This window comes from Lissotriton helveticus, chromosome 4_1 (genome assembly GCF_964261635.1).
Source record: "Lissotriton helveticus chromosome 4_1, aLisHel1.1, whole genome shotgun sequence".
NCBI lineage: Eukaryota > Metazoa > Chordata > Amphibia > Caudata > Salamandridae > Lissotriton > Lissotriton helveticus.
In genome coordinates, this window is record NC_136063.1 from 1,567,388,127 (window position 1) to 1,567,402,677 (window position 14,551).

Here is a 14,551-nt window from a genome sequence, read left to right on the forward strand (position 1 = left end):
AAACGTTTCCACGTGTAATCCAGGATAACGACGACTGTCATAGGTAATCTTGCTCACATCTGAGAATTAAAAATACGTGCAAATTTGCAACCGTTTCTTTATAATCAGGTTCAGATTTTTCTTGCATTCTTTTCACTTCTATATTCTGGATGTCCAGTCTTCTCCATTACTCTCAATTGCACCTTCCTAAACATACATGATTTTGATACGTAAAGCCCACATAACATACTTTTCAGAATTTTATTTTAAGTTGTTTGTGGAGCTTTCCTTTCTTTATAGTATTACAATGTTTATGAAGATGTGCCTCTTTCTGGAAGTATTTACATTGGTCTTTGAATAGGCCGTTATTCGTAACAAAAAATATTTTAATCTACAATGTTCAATTATTTCTTGCTAAGAGTTGCTAAAAGCGAATTGTGGGTGGGGCTCACTCACAACCAAGATGGCCGGTGCTTCTTAAGGCTTCCAATAGCCACTCCCATAAACACATGCCCTGCTGCTGTGACTTCTCCTTGTGCCTTATCACTGAAATTAGTAAATGTAGATCCTGAGCGACGGAGTGCCTTAACTATTGACCCAGAGAAACTGCCATTTTCCTGCTGGATGAAGATGCTCTGGGAACGTCTCATGGAGCGGCAGATTGAGAGGGCCGGATGAAGCAGCTGATAACTAGACCCTGCACGTGCTCTTGACCAACATGGTGCACTGACCCCTAGTGGAGTTGCATCGTAGTGGAGTGAGTGAAGCTGAAATGTACCATGCTGATGGCCCACAAATACTGAGATGGGTGGCACAACTGCCCGGTGAGGACTGCAGACTACTACTAGGCGGACTCTCCTCTCCTGCTCTACACTGAAGTCTCCAAGGCAAGTCAAAAGGTCACAGAACCTACCAGGAAGTGATGGACCTGGGACAGCATAGGTCCATACTGAGACAGAATACATTTAAACCTGAGTGCCTCACACAGGAGATTCTGGGGAAACTATGGCTACTGTGTCATTTTTACATCTCCTTCTTCAGGTCTTTCCAGAGGACACATTTAAGGGGGCAATTCCGGTGTATGCACCAATGCCATCCTAGGTCACCCCTCTGGACTACACATGGCGCACTTAATGGAACTTACTTTGTCACCCATTGACCCAGTTGAAATATGCACCACCGGAAAGAAGTATTGTCCCCTCAAACAATGTTCTGGTTACTGGACTCAAACAAACCTTGCTGGAACACACTTGTCTTTCCCACTGCAGAATGACAGCAGCTATCTGTCCACCCCCCACTTTTGGGTCACCTATTTAGATAGTGTGGGACTGGAGTGTGGGAGATATCTAGTTCCAGAAGGGGGCCCCCTGGGTAGTCCTATTTCCCGATACTTACCTTGGTAAGGTCCCGTCCCACCTACTGGAATGCTGCCTTATCATGTCTTTGACAAAAACCCCACATAAGCTCCTCTTTGCTGAAGCTGTGACAGGGAAATTAAAGAATGATCTATTGGACCAACAGCCTTGAACATAACAGGAGTCACACTGCAGTTCATCATAAAAGATTTTCCCTCCAGCAAACCCTCTATTACTGTGGTGCAAGGCAGGATTTCAGAAACAAACTCAGAATTAAGGACAATTCAGGCAGACATAGCCACTTACCAATCCAGACTAGATTCGGCATAGCGCTTCTTGCTATGGCTGAATATCAACTGTCACAGATTGCCAGGTTGGCAAACATGTGCCAGGTATTGTGGGCCCTCCATAAAAAAGGGGTGGATCTAGAAAACAGGATCAACTAGGACAATATCAGGTTTTCCAGTGTGCTGGAATGCGAGGACCATGATGATATGCTGTTGTTTCTGGGAAATTTTCTTCCAGCACACTTGGCACTAACAATTTCTCCACTGACAGAATTCCAGAGAGTAGATACGTTGTGCTCAATATGCAAGCCAAACCCCAACATTTGACCTATCCTGGCAGGCCTGCTGAATCACCAGCATATAATTTCAACAGCAAATAAAACACCCCCTTCATTTACGAGCACCATAAGATATTTATTTGAGCAAACTATTCCAAGGAGATGAACATGAAGAGAAAGACATGTTTTGCTCTTGGTTCACAGCTGCAAAAGTGGGACAGATGTTATGGTCTCTTGAAACTGGCCGCTATAATGATCTCAATGGACCGAAGGACTAAGGAAAGCTATGGACCTGAGACTATGCAAAAGTTCCTGGACTCCTTAGAATTCCCTTGGTATGGACACAACCATACTGCCCAGCTGCTCACTTGAGGCCTGTATTGTGAGCCCACCAAACCATTGTAGTCTCAATGGGCTGCAATCAAGCTTGACTTGGTCATAGAGGAGGAATGCCTGGAGTTGGACAAGAGGTGATGAGCAGCCAGAGAACAGTCACTGGTAAGATCAGGGACAGAGGAAAATCCATATTGTCACTTAAATCACAGTCTGCCTTCTCTTGTTCCCTCGGCTGGAAGGAACAAGAGAACATCTTACATACTATGTTCATGGGCCTGCACCGGTAAGGCCCATCACAAGATTAACAAGATGTTAACACCTGCAACAGACTGAAGTGCAGATTTGATGCTGCAAGTTACTGTGTCATTGCCCCTTTCAGCGGCCGTTCACAGACACAGCAAGGCGAATATCTACTTTTGAGTGCATGATCTCCTTTATTCTTTCTCTCTAGCCCATCCTCAATATTGGGTAGGAGCCCCATGTTAGATCGAGCCTCCACTTTTTTGGGGCGATGGGATGGGCACATTGGGCTGAGTGTATAGCCACCTGTTTAAAGTTAGAGGGTAGGTCATATAAACTGACCTTGGTACAGTTCTTAGCTCTAGACATAGAGGGCCTGATTCACAAAGTGCCTCCACACTCGTGGCAGAGGCCAGCAGGTGTGGGGAAATCTCTGCACTCGATGTGGAATTGAGAAGATTGTTCCCGGAATGCGGAGACTTCCCGACTACGCACTTGGGGTGGAATTTTCGCAATGAGAATTCTCATTGTTGAGATTCCGCCCAGGTGCAGAGGCTCCCCTTTGACTGTGGGGCCTCCACCACAGAGTGCGGAGAACCTTCGGAAATCAGGCCCTCATTTCTTCTTTCTGTTCCCTTAGGCTCACTGCCATTAAACTCCTGTGTATTTCATATCATATTCGATCCTCTATATTCTCCCATTCTCCTAGAATACTCCATTCCGTATCTATTTATTATCTGGTGCCCATTTACCGTACTTGCACTTTGGTGTCTCCCAACCCTACTTCTTGAAGTCTTGGCCAGCCACTTTCCTCAATAGCATGAATGGCACTACAGATAATCCCCTCCAAGCGGATATAGTGACTAGCCCTCTTGTCCCCTCAGACAACCTGAAGGCCGTTACCATACTGCCCTATAATGGAAGAGGTTTAACCAACTATATCAAAAGAACAGAGATGCTTTCATATTTATCCACTGAATCACCAGACATGATCCATCTCCATGAAACACACCTCTGAGCTTTAGAGGGTACAAAACTAAAATGGGATAAGGTTATTAGGGGGTAATCTACCATTACTTCGCAGCCAATATTTCGACTTACCATTAGTGCGCATTTTTTACTTAGCAGGATCTTTTACTACGCATGGTTTTACTTAGCATGCTTTAACTTCGCATATGCCGTTACTTCACATGTGCCGTTACTTCACAAATTAAATTACTTACAGACTATCCCCCACGACGTGCACCATGAAGCAGGAGAAGAGTGGATCCATAGTTGAAGGTGAAGAGAGGGACCACGAGGAGAGAGAGGTTAGTGGGGTAGTGTTGTTTTTAGGGTCATGCAGGGTGTTATCATTAAGGTTTAAGGGTTTTGTATGTGTAGTGTAGAGTAGTGTATATGGGTTGTAGTGTATGTGTAGTGTAGGGGATAGTGTTTTAGGGTAGTGTTGTAGTGTATGTGTAGTGTAGGGTAGTGTTTTAGGGTTTAGGGTAGTGTTGTAGTGTATGTGTAGTGTAGGGGGTAGTGTTTTAGGGTTTAGGGTAGTGGTGTAGTGTATGTGTAGTGTTGGGGGTAGTGTTTTAGGGTTTAGGGTAGTGTTGTAGTGTATGTGTAGTGTAGGGGTAGTGTTTTAGGGTTTAGGGTAGTGTTGTGGTGTATGTGTAGTGTAGGGTAGTGTTTTAGGGTTTAGGATAGTGTTGTAGTGTATGTGTAGTGTAGGGGGTAGTGTTTTAGGGTAGTGTTGTAGTGTATGTGTAGTGTAGGGGGTAGTGTTTTAGGGTTTAGGGTAGTGTTGTAGTGTATGTGTAGTGTAGGGTAGTGTTTTAGGGTTTAGGGTAGTGTTGTAGTGTATGTGTAGTGTAGGGTAGTGTATTAGGGTTTAGGGTAGTGTTGTAGTGTATGTGTAGTGTAGGGTAGTGTTTTAGGGTTTAGGGTAGTGTTGTAGTGTATGTGTAGTGTAGGGGGTAGTGTTTTAGGGTTTAGGGTAGTGGTGTAGTGTATGTGTAGTGTTGGGGGTAGTGTTTTAGGGTTTAGGGTAGTGTTGTAGTGTATGTGTAGTGTAGGGGTAGTGTTTTAGGGTTTAGGGTAGTGTTGTGGTGTATGTGTAGTGTAGGGTAGTGTTTTAGGGTTTAGGATAGTGTTGTAGTGTATGTGTAGTGTAGGGGGTAGTGTTTTAGGGTAGTGTTGTAGTGTATGTGTAGTGTAGGGGGTAGTGTTTTAGGGGTTAGGGTAGTGTTGTAGTGTATGTGTAGTGTAGGGTAGTGTTTTAGGGTTTAGGGTAGTGTTGTAGTGTTATGTGTAGTGTAGGGTAGTGTATTAGGGTTTAGGGTAGTGCAGTAGTGTATGTGTAGTGTAGGGGGTAGCGTTTTAGGGTTTAGGGTAGTGATGCAGTGTATGTGTAGTGTAGGGGGTAGTGTTTTAGGGTTTAGGGTAGTGTTGTAGAGTATGTGTAGTGTAGGGGTAGTGTTTTAGGGTTTAGTGTAGTGTTGTAGTGTATGTGTAGTGTAGTTGGTAGTGTTTTAGGGTTTAGGGTAGTGTTGTAGTGTATGTGTAGTGTAGGGGGTAGTGTTTTAGGGTTTAGGGTGGTGTTGTAGTGTATGTGTAGTGTAGGGTAGTGTATTAGGGTTTAGGGTAGTGTTGAAGTGTATGTGTAGTGTAGGGTAGTGTTTTAGGGTTTAGGGTGTTGTTGTATTGTATGTGTAGTGTAGGGTAGTGTTTTGGGGTTTAAGGGTAGTGTTGTAGTGTATGTGTAGTGTAGGGGGTAGTGCTTTAGGGTTTAGGATAATGTTGTAGTGTATGTGTAGTGTAGGGGGTAGTGTTTAGGGTTCAGGGTAGTGCTGTGGTGTATGTATAGTATAGGGGGTAGTGTTTTAGGGATTAGGGTAGTGTTGTAGTGTATGTTTAGTGTAGGGTAGTGTATTAGGGTTTAGGGTAGTGTCGGGGGGTCGTACAGAGTAGTGTTAGAGTGAAGTGCACGGACTGGGGGAAGGGGAACAGTTGTGTAGGGGTAGAGTTTTAATGTTTAGGGTAGTGTAGTGATGTTAGATTGGTGTAGGGTAGAGTAGTGTTTGAGGGTTACTGTATGACCAGAAATGTAATTCATATCCTAAAGGTATTAAAAAAAAATAGATTCTATATGTGTAGTAAAAACCTGCGAAGTAATGTACTGCTAAGTAATGCCACTTTAATGGTTTGCTATGTTTATGCGAAGTAATGACATGCGTTATAAAATGCTGCTAAATAAAGGCACTTGCGAAGCAAAAACTTCGAAATAGAAGCATGCAAAGTAATGGCATTCTAAGTAACATCATACATTCTATTAGGGTGCTTTATACATGTAACATATCACAATATGGGTCAGGCTTTACTGCTATCAAGTGAAGGGAAATGGCCCCTCTTTAAAAAGTGAACAATATCCCGTCTCCCACCTCTATTTAGGAAAGCCCTGTCAGTATCTAAATAATTAGGCAGATACTGGTGGCCATTATTTCTGGCACAGTGTTAATAGTGACATCAGCCAATGCCCCCCAACAAATCAGACTTCTTTTCCACTCTTTCCCTGGTCATCACAGAATTAAATAGAACCAAGGTTGTGATGAGTAACCTTAATCATGATATAATTTCATCACATCAAAGCCTGGGAAAAACCCTTTCCCATGTGTTAATTGCAGTCCTAAATCCCTTTTATGCAGCATCATGGAAATCTTGGCCAAAGTCCTTGTCAGTAGGCAAAATATACTGATGACTCCCCTCATTCATCCATCGCAGGCCGATTCTGTTGCCATGGAGACATCCAGGGATAATATGAGGACAACGCGTTACCTCTTGCAATAGGCAAGAATGATCAGCAATGAAGGGGGTTCTGTCTCTACACGATATAAAAAGTCTACACGACTCTGGAAAGGAGCCATCTGTGAACGTTCTTTAATGGCAAGATTCGCTGACTGTATCAAGATCCTAGAGCACAGATAAGCTGCAATGGTTTTGAGAGAGCGCCATGTTATTTTGAAATTTGTAGGGGTGCACCATAATCCCGAGTAGTCAGCACCCACATATTTAGGGGGTCTACTAATGTAGTTTAGACTTATGATGTTAGGATGAGAATCAGCACAATATCTATGGATCTGTTTATTAACCAGAGACTAATGTAGAAGTTTAATCATATGTGGAATGTCATATTACTAATGAAATGCTTTTGAAATGTATACGTGCTTATTAAGGAGTGAATTAATGTAGGCTTCTAATATGAAAGGTAGTGCTTACATTGAAAGCAGGGTCAATGCTCCTTAGTGGTGAAATGTAATGTCATGTTATATTAGAAATGTCTTTAAACGTGCAAAGGCCTGGGACATGTTAAAGCCAGTAGAGGCTTAACGGTATTTTCTTTTGTTAGCTTTAGTCGAGAAGGAAAGATTTTCTCTCTTTGGGGAAGAAGCTGTCCTCAGCAAAATGTTGAATTGTAACTTCGAATGCTTGCAGAGATGTTCCCATGTATTTCAGCTTGCAGGTGCAAGGCCACAAGGCTAGTTAGGTAGAAGGGTTCATTGTTTAGTAGTTAGGATAGTAGGCGCGAATGGAGAAAAGCTGTCAAAGAATTTGGGAGTGCAACATTTAGTGAGGAAGGTGCCTGGGACCCAAGGACACACCAACGGACGCTGAATGGAAAGGTGCCATACTAGAAAAATCAGAAGATCTTCACCTGCCAAAGGGGTGTACCTCTGGGCGTGTGTCGACTGTTTTTGGGATTTTGTATTAGGGACAGCTCCCGAGGGTGGAGAGCAGATCTTAGTCAGGGAAGGGATAGAGCAGGATATAGAAAGCTGTAGAGAGAGAGTCTTGGGGGACTTGGGGCAGAGTGGGGTGTAAGAAGGAGCATCTTAGAACGAGCTCGACAGTTAGACTATATGCCTGAAGAAGGGGAATGTACTTTTTTGGAAGTCTTCACCGCTGACACCTTTACTCTTGTCTGATGGGAATGTTATGCAGGGATGTCACCTTAGAATAGTGTAGGGACAGACTAATCATTTTCCTTTTCCTTTTGTAAATGCAGTCCAAACTTCAAGCTGGGACTGTTCTTGGTTGCCTAATGTTACTCGAATTGACTTTGCTTTTTATTCTGAGTTGTCTGAGAATCTTGCGTGGAATTATGTTTGTATTTAGTGCCAGTTTATTTTCTGAACCTCTTGCTGAGATGTTTGCATGTCTATCTATTTTTGGCTTTGTAATAAACCTTTGAAACTTCAGTTTGTAGTCAGTGGTCCTTTGAGTTTCATCTGGATTTGATGGTGAAGTTGTTCAAAGCTGTTGTAAATCTTCTTGTTATTCTTCTAGAACAGGGAAAATGGTCCAGTCAACCTGGTTTGGGATTCCAGAGATGAGTAAGAAAATCTAGATGAAAATACCTGGTACCCCAGTTTCCTTTTCAGAAGGGGTACAAGAAAGGGTTGCCCATTGTCCCACTGCTGTTTATTCAGGTTTTGGAGTCACTATTTGTGAAAATCCAAAAATGTGCAGCTGTGACGTGTATCACAACAACCACAGGGCAGCACTATATTATGCTGTAAGCCAAACGTATACCCTTGACCCCGAGGCAACTATTCTCAGCCTTATATATTTGAATATATGTGCCAGACATATTCTCTCACTTGTTCGGCTACAAAGTTAACTCAACTTAAATTGGGTTTTAAAGAAGATTACGTATTTTGTTATACTCATGAATAGTGCAATCAAGGATGTGGTTCTAACTCACTAAAGACCTCTGAAACAACAGGCATCTACTGACTGTGTGAGGCTCTTGTCTGCAGTTAACATTTAAAATACCCAGCGCTCCATGATTACATTATTATGTCTTTAAAATGTCCCAACACCCATCCTGGCTTAAACTGATAGTGACTCTGATCTTCTAAATTACATGCTACCACTATGTGTGGGGGCCTGAGGTGGCCACATGTGAAGTCCTACTATATAGCAAATAAATTGGTTCCATCGCTTGACTGCTACCAACCAGCTGGACAAAATCCATCTACATAAACCTCAAGAAACGCCACCTATTCTGTGAAAGGATCTTTATCTCATATACAGGGGTGCAGACGGGGTCTCCGAGGGTAGCAATTACTTTCTAGACTTAATGGAAATCGACTGGTGTACGATGCACTAATGATCTTGATGGGTTGTCATATCCATTCCATGGCCGCTCTATAGGGCACGACTAAAATCAGAATTGGTGGCCACAAAATACATTGGAAGGAATCATCGAGGACAATCAATTGGAATTTTTTCAGGAACATAGTGCTTAGTACAGTCTGTTCCCCTCACAACTCTGAAAATGCAACCACCAATCCAGCTCCTTAAAAGCAGGCCTAGTTGCCCCACCATATTTCCTACCTCTCCACATCACAATCCAATAATTGTCTACAACCCAGCTAGCTTTCATTTCACTTGTTGAGTTTGTACATGCTTTTGACCCTTTACAGAATTCAGCTGCCTTTTAGCTAAATTCACTCTAGAACGTTGGCTCTTTTGACTGGGGGTGAATGTATGATTTTTTTAGCATTCCGTCCATCATTTGTTTTCGTAGCACTTTTTGCCCTAAGTGGGATAGGTACGCCCAGACGTGAGTCCCTTGCTCACTGTGCCACCGGATTCAAGCTGCCTGACTGATGAAGGGTAATACCCTGAAAGCGGTCCCAGGATGCTTGTTTCCGGTCCAGGGAGGACCTGGCTTGACAGTTCGGTCTGGACTGTTCCCATGAGGCACAGGGTCAAGACTGATTTGCATATGGCCGGGTCTAAACTGGGGTGGCATGGTGAGCAAAAGAATGATGGATTTAACCCAAGTCTTTTGACTCGGGGTGAATGTATTATTCATTCTGCATTGTCCATCATTTGTTTGCGTAATAAATTCACTCCATAGCAATAGTATATACATGCATACATATCTGTCTCTTCAATAAGATCTTACCTTCCAACCTGTGCCAATTTAACAGAGTATTTTCTGGGTTTATTGTATTTCAATGGATTATGTAATACTGGTATTAATGGCAGCCACTAATTTCTTTATAGCTGGTGATTTCTGATGCACCAAGTTGATGATTATAAAGAATGGACGTCAGAACTCAACTAATATGAAGTTATTACAGTTTATTTATTTAGTGATATAAGTTTACATAGCACTTGCTATAACCAAAGGTGTCAGAGCGCTTCACATTATCGTGATGAATACAGTGAAACAGTCATGCAATAAACATATGAGGTGAGAATTCAATAGATAATATTCAGCCTCAAAGGTGATAATAGAGTAACCAACAACTAGAGACATGATTCGAGAGGATCTAATAGACAGCATAAGCAAATAAACAGCCGTCTATAACAGAGGGCCTAGATCTGATCAAGTGACAATTACCAAAGTTCAGTAAACTAGGAGTGAAAGTATTTGTTGATGAGCAGGAGTTTCAGGTTTCTCTTGAAGCAAGAGAAAGAAGGGTTGCTTCGAAGGTCACAGGGTAGGGAGTACCATATGCTCGCAGCATTTCTGGCAAAAGAGTACAACTTGGTTGCTGACTTTTCTAGATTGGGAGGTAGGAGCAAAAGTGAATTGGAGCTTCTCAACGATCTTGTAGTCCCCGCTTTCGACAGCGTGTTTTCTAAATAGTTGGGTGTATGTGAGTGAAGGACTTTGAGGGTGATATATGCAGACTTGAAAGTGCATCTTCCTTTAATGGGAAGCCGGTTGAGGCTCTTGAGGGCAGGAGAGATGTGTTCAAACCATTTAACGTTTATATGAGCCGGGCTGCCATGTTACAAACTGATCTAAGGGGGGGGCAAGGTGAGTTTTCAGGGTCCCATTGAAAATGGCATTACCATAGTCTAGTTTGGAGATGACCAAATATTGCATCACAATCTTGAAATCATCTGTGGGAATAAATGGTTTAATTGATATTTTTTAGTGTGTGCAGTGCTCCTTTTGCTGAATTCTTGATGTGCTCTTTCATTGACATGTTGTTGTCCAGGAAGAAACCAAGGGATTTTGCGGAGTTGGATAGAGTAAGAGAGCAATTTAAAGCATTTAGGTCGCTCAGCCATTCATGGATTGGTAGGTGGTTGATTTAGAGGGAGAAAAGAATTACTTCTGTTTTGATGGAGTTTTAAGTGATTAGAGTAAAACCAGGATTGTAACTTGTTCAGTGTATCATTAAGCTGTCGAATGTCACTGGAAGATTTGCTTTTTATAATAAAGTTGAGTGTCATCAGCATTTAGGTGATATTTGATCCTTGAATGTTTCAAGATGACTGTTAGGGGTTCTATGAAGAGATTGAAAAGGGAGGGGGATAGAAATGAGCCCAGAGGCACACTAAGATTGAACTGAGTGGGTTTTGAAAGACATGAGTTCATTTTGATTTGTTGCCAGCAGTGTTGATGATAGGATGTGATCCATTTTAAGACAGTGCCAATCTTACCGAAACAAAACGTCAGAGATTCAATAGGGCTGGGTGATTACCAGTAAAGAACGCTGCCGAGAGGTCAAGTAGGATAAGTAGGCAAGCGTCACCCTCGTCTGAGGATCTGTGAATGTCATCAGATATATTCAGCATGGCCGTTTTAGTACTACAGTCTATTCTTAACCCGGATTGGAAGGTGTCAAAGAGGGCGAATTTTCGTTTATGATGCGTAAGTTGTTGTAAGACAAATTTTTCCAGAGTCTTGGGAAGGAACGGGAGGTTGGAAATAGGTCTGAGGTTAATGAGATCGTTACGGTTTGCCTTGGGATTTTTGGGAATAGGTGTGATTTGTCCTAGTTGGAGGGAGTTCGGTACACAACCCATGATGAGAGATGTGTTGATGATAAAAGTCCAAAACAGGGCAATGATGTGGTAGAGATTTTTCACCATTGTGGATCGGAGGGTATCCTTGGTGTGGGCTGATGGCTTTAGATTCATGATTATATTGAAGACTTCCTTTTTATTAAAGGGTTTGAAGTCCGACCAGCTGGTGTTGTTTTTCAAGGAGGAGGCTTTTTCTCTCTAGATATGTTTTTTGTATGACAGCCTTGTAGTTCTAAGTAGTGCTTGGTGATTTGTCAAGGGGTTTTGTCTCTATGTCCTTTCTGCTTGTCTGAGTTTTCATCTTTCGCTGTTGAGATTGGAATTAAACCATGCTTTTTATTTTGTAGATCTTAGTTGTTTTAGTTAAGGCGGGGGCACCACTTGATCAAGAACATCCGAGATCGATGAGTTGTAGTGTGAAGTGAGCTCTTAAGCGGTAGACGAGAGGGGGAGACGCTGTAGTTGATCACGAATCTTGGATTCATGTTAAAGAATTGGGGCTTGTTTGATATTTCTGATTCACTACTTAGGATTCTTAATAACATCAGGGAGGGGTCTGGTTGGGGTATTGATATTGAAAAGAATTCGATGGTGGTCAGACCAGTCTATAGGTGGGATGGAGTTGATGGAGATAAGGTTATTTTTAGTTATAATCACATCATGGGTGGAGCCTTTGATGTGAGTTGGTTCACTGCAGAGTTGATTTAGGTTGTTAATTTCCTGGAGGTTCGTGAGCAGTCAGACTGAGGTGTCTTCTGTGTTGTTCCAATGGCTGTTGAAATCGCCCAAGATGACATCCTTTGTGTCAGTTAAGGCGAATCAAGTATTTAGGCATGAGAACTCTTGTGCATAGAGGGCTTGTTCACCAGGAGGATAGTAGATGGTGTGGGTTGGCATTGTTTTTCAGTTTGGAGAGACTCAGGAAGCCGATAGTTCCTTTAGTGGTCGTTTGGTCAACAATGGGAACTGTAGAAGGAGCTGCCGCAAGGGGAGGTGGGATGGTGAGGGTGGTAAGGACAGAGGGAAGAGAGGAGACTTGTAAGAAGGATTACTCAATTTTGGCGACTTTGTCGGCGACTAAACTAGCGATTTCTTCACATCGTTCATTTGTGGTGATTATAACAAGAGGAGGTGAGGCCGTGGTTTGCTGTTTAACAATGTTAAAGAGCTATCTTGGTCTGTTTTTTGCACGGTCCAGGTGGTTGAGGAAGATGGAGGCTTTTTCTCTAAAGATGTGTTTTTTGTATGACAGCCTTGTAGTTCTAATTAGTACTTGGTGATTTGTCGAGGGGTTTTGTCTCCATGTCCTTTCAGCTTGTCTGAGTTTTTAACTTTCGCTATTGAGACTGGAATTAAACCGTGTTTTTGATTTTGTAGATCTTAGTTGTTTTAGTTTAGGCGAGGCCACCACTTCACTCAGAACATACGAGATCGATGAGTTGTAGTGTGAGGTAAGCTCTTAAGCGGTAGACGAGAGGGGGAGACGCTGTAGTTGATCACGAATCTTGGATTCAAGTTAAAGAATTGATATTTCTAATTAACTGCTTAGGATTCTTAATACCATCAGAGAGGGGTCTTGTTGGGGTATTGATATTGAAAAGAATTAGAGGGTGGTCAGACCAGTCAATAGGTGAGATGGAGGTGATGGAGATAAGGTTATTTTTAGTTATATTCGCATCAAGGGTGGCGCCTTTGATGTGAGTTGGTTCACTGCAGAGTTGATTTAGGTTGTTAATTTCCAGAAGGTTCGTGAGTAGTCCGACTGAGGTTTCTTCTGTGTTGTTCCAATGGATATTAAAATCGCCCAAGAACACATCCGGTGTGTCAGTTAAGGTAAACCGAGTAATTAGGTCTGAGAAATCTTCTGCAAAGAGGGCTTTTTCACCAGGAGGATGGTAGATGCTGTGGAATTTTATAGGATGGAAGCCTTTGGTTATTGATTGTTAAGGTGATTCTATTTGTGCTCACAATAACTGGGATAGTGGAGGGGGTTGGGGAGATCTAGTCTGGGGCTTAGTAAAGTAGGATTCAATGAGAGCAGTGGCTTCCAGATCAGAAAGGGTGCGTAGAGCACAATGGGGTATGTGGACCATATGATATAAAGGAGTGATGGGCCAGGGGATATGTTTAGAAGATGTGAGTCAAGTCCTAGGTAACGAGGAGCAGAGGATGCTTTGATATGGGTGAGTTCCTCATCATTGGGACTAGGCTTTTGGATAGCCCGTGTGGGTTGAGTAGGCATATCAATGATAGGGAGGGGTGCGTCGGCTGACGGTTCAGGTGCAGCAGGTCTTGCGATGAGGTCAGAGATGCAGGTTTGAGGTGCCCAACGTTGCAATTTGATAGAGAGATTGCTGGTTAGGGTGGGCAAAGGTGTCGACCCTCAGGAGAAAGTACACGTGCTGTGTGTGTTTGTGAGGGAAGTAAGGATGCTAGTCAGGTCCGTGGGTAGCTCAGGGCCGGAAGATGAATTGGAGGGTGGAAGAAGGGGAGTGAGTCAGTGGTTGTGGGGATAAAGGCAAATGATATACATCTCCCTGAGGTTTGAGAGGTTTGAAAAATGGCAGAAAGTGAGATGATCGAATAAGGAGAGGTGAGGGTCAGTTGCTTGAATAAGATTGTTACCTGTCTTGAAAATGGATGTATCAATTTCACCTCTAAAAGAAGAGGAGGGGGACGTCGTCAGTTTTGTTCTGCTGCCACAATGCCTTCTGCCAGCAGCCAAGGTAAAAGGCAAGTCAAGTCATGGAGCATAATTAAAGCAGCTGTTTAAAACAACAAACAGAGAGAATATGTTTATTTTGTGCTGTCCTCAGATAGAGAATAGCCAGGATCGTTCTGCATGTTTCTACACCTTCTGAGCTACTGCAGCTTTTTCTTTCATTGACTTATATTGAACTGTTTATAATTTCTGTTTGCAACAAATATCCCACATGTTTTTAATGGGTTTAATTTTGCAGTAAAGGTTTAAATTGTATTCTTAATGTTTCCAAACATGCTGACTCTTTCATATGAAAGAGCTGCGCACCAAGATTTGTGGGAAAGGTGATGCTGTGACAATGTATTATGTGGAATATAGTACCCTCTGGTGTACATGTTAAAGATATTACGAGATTCTTCAGAATTCCATTACCTTACAAAGGAACTCGGCCTTTGGCCTTGCTCCTCTATATGGTTATGGAACTCCTCGGTAAACTGATTGCAATATCCTTATTAAGTACGGCAGGGGCTAATTTATCCCTAATATAAATGA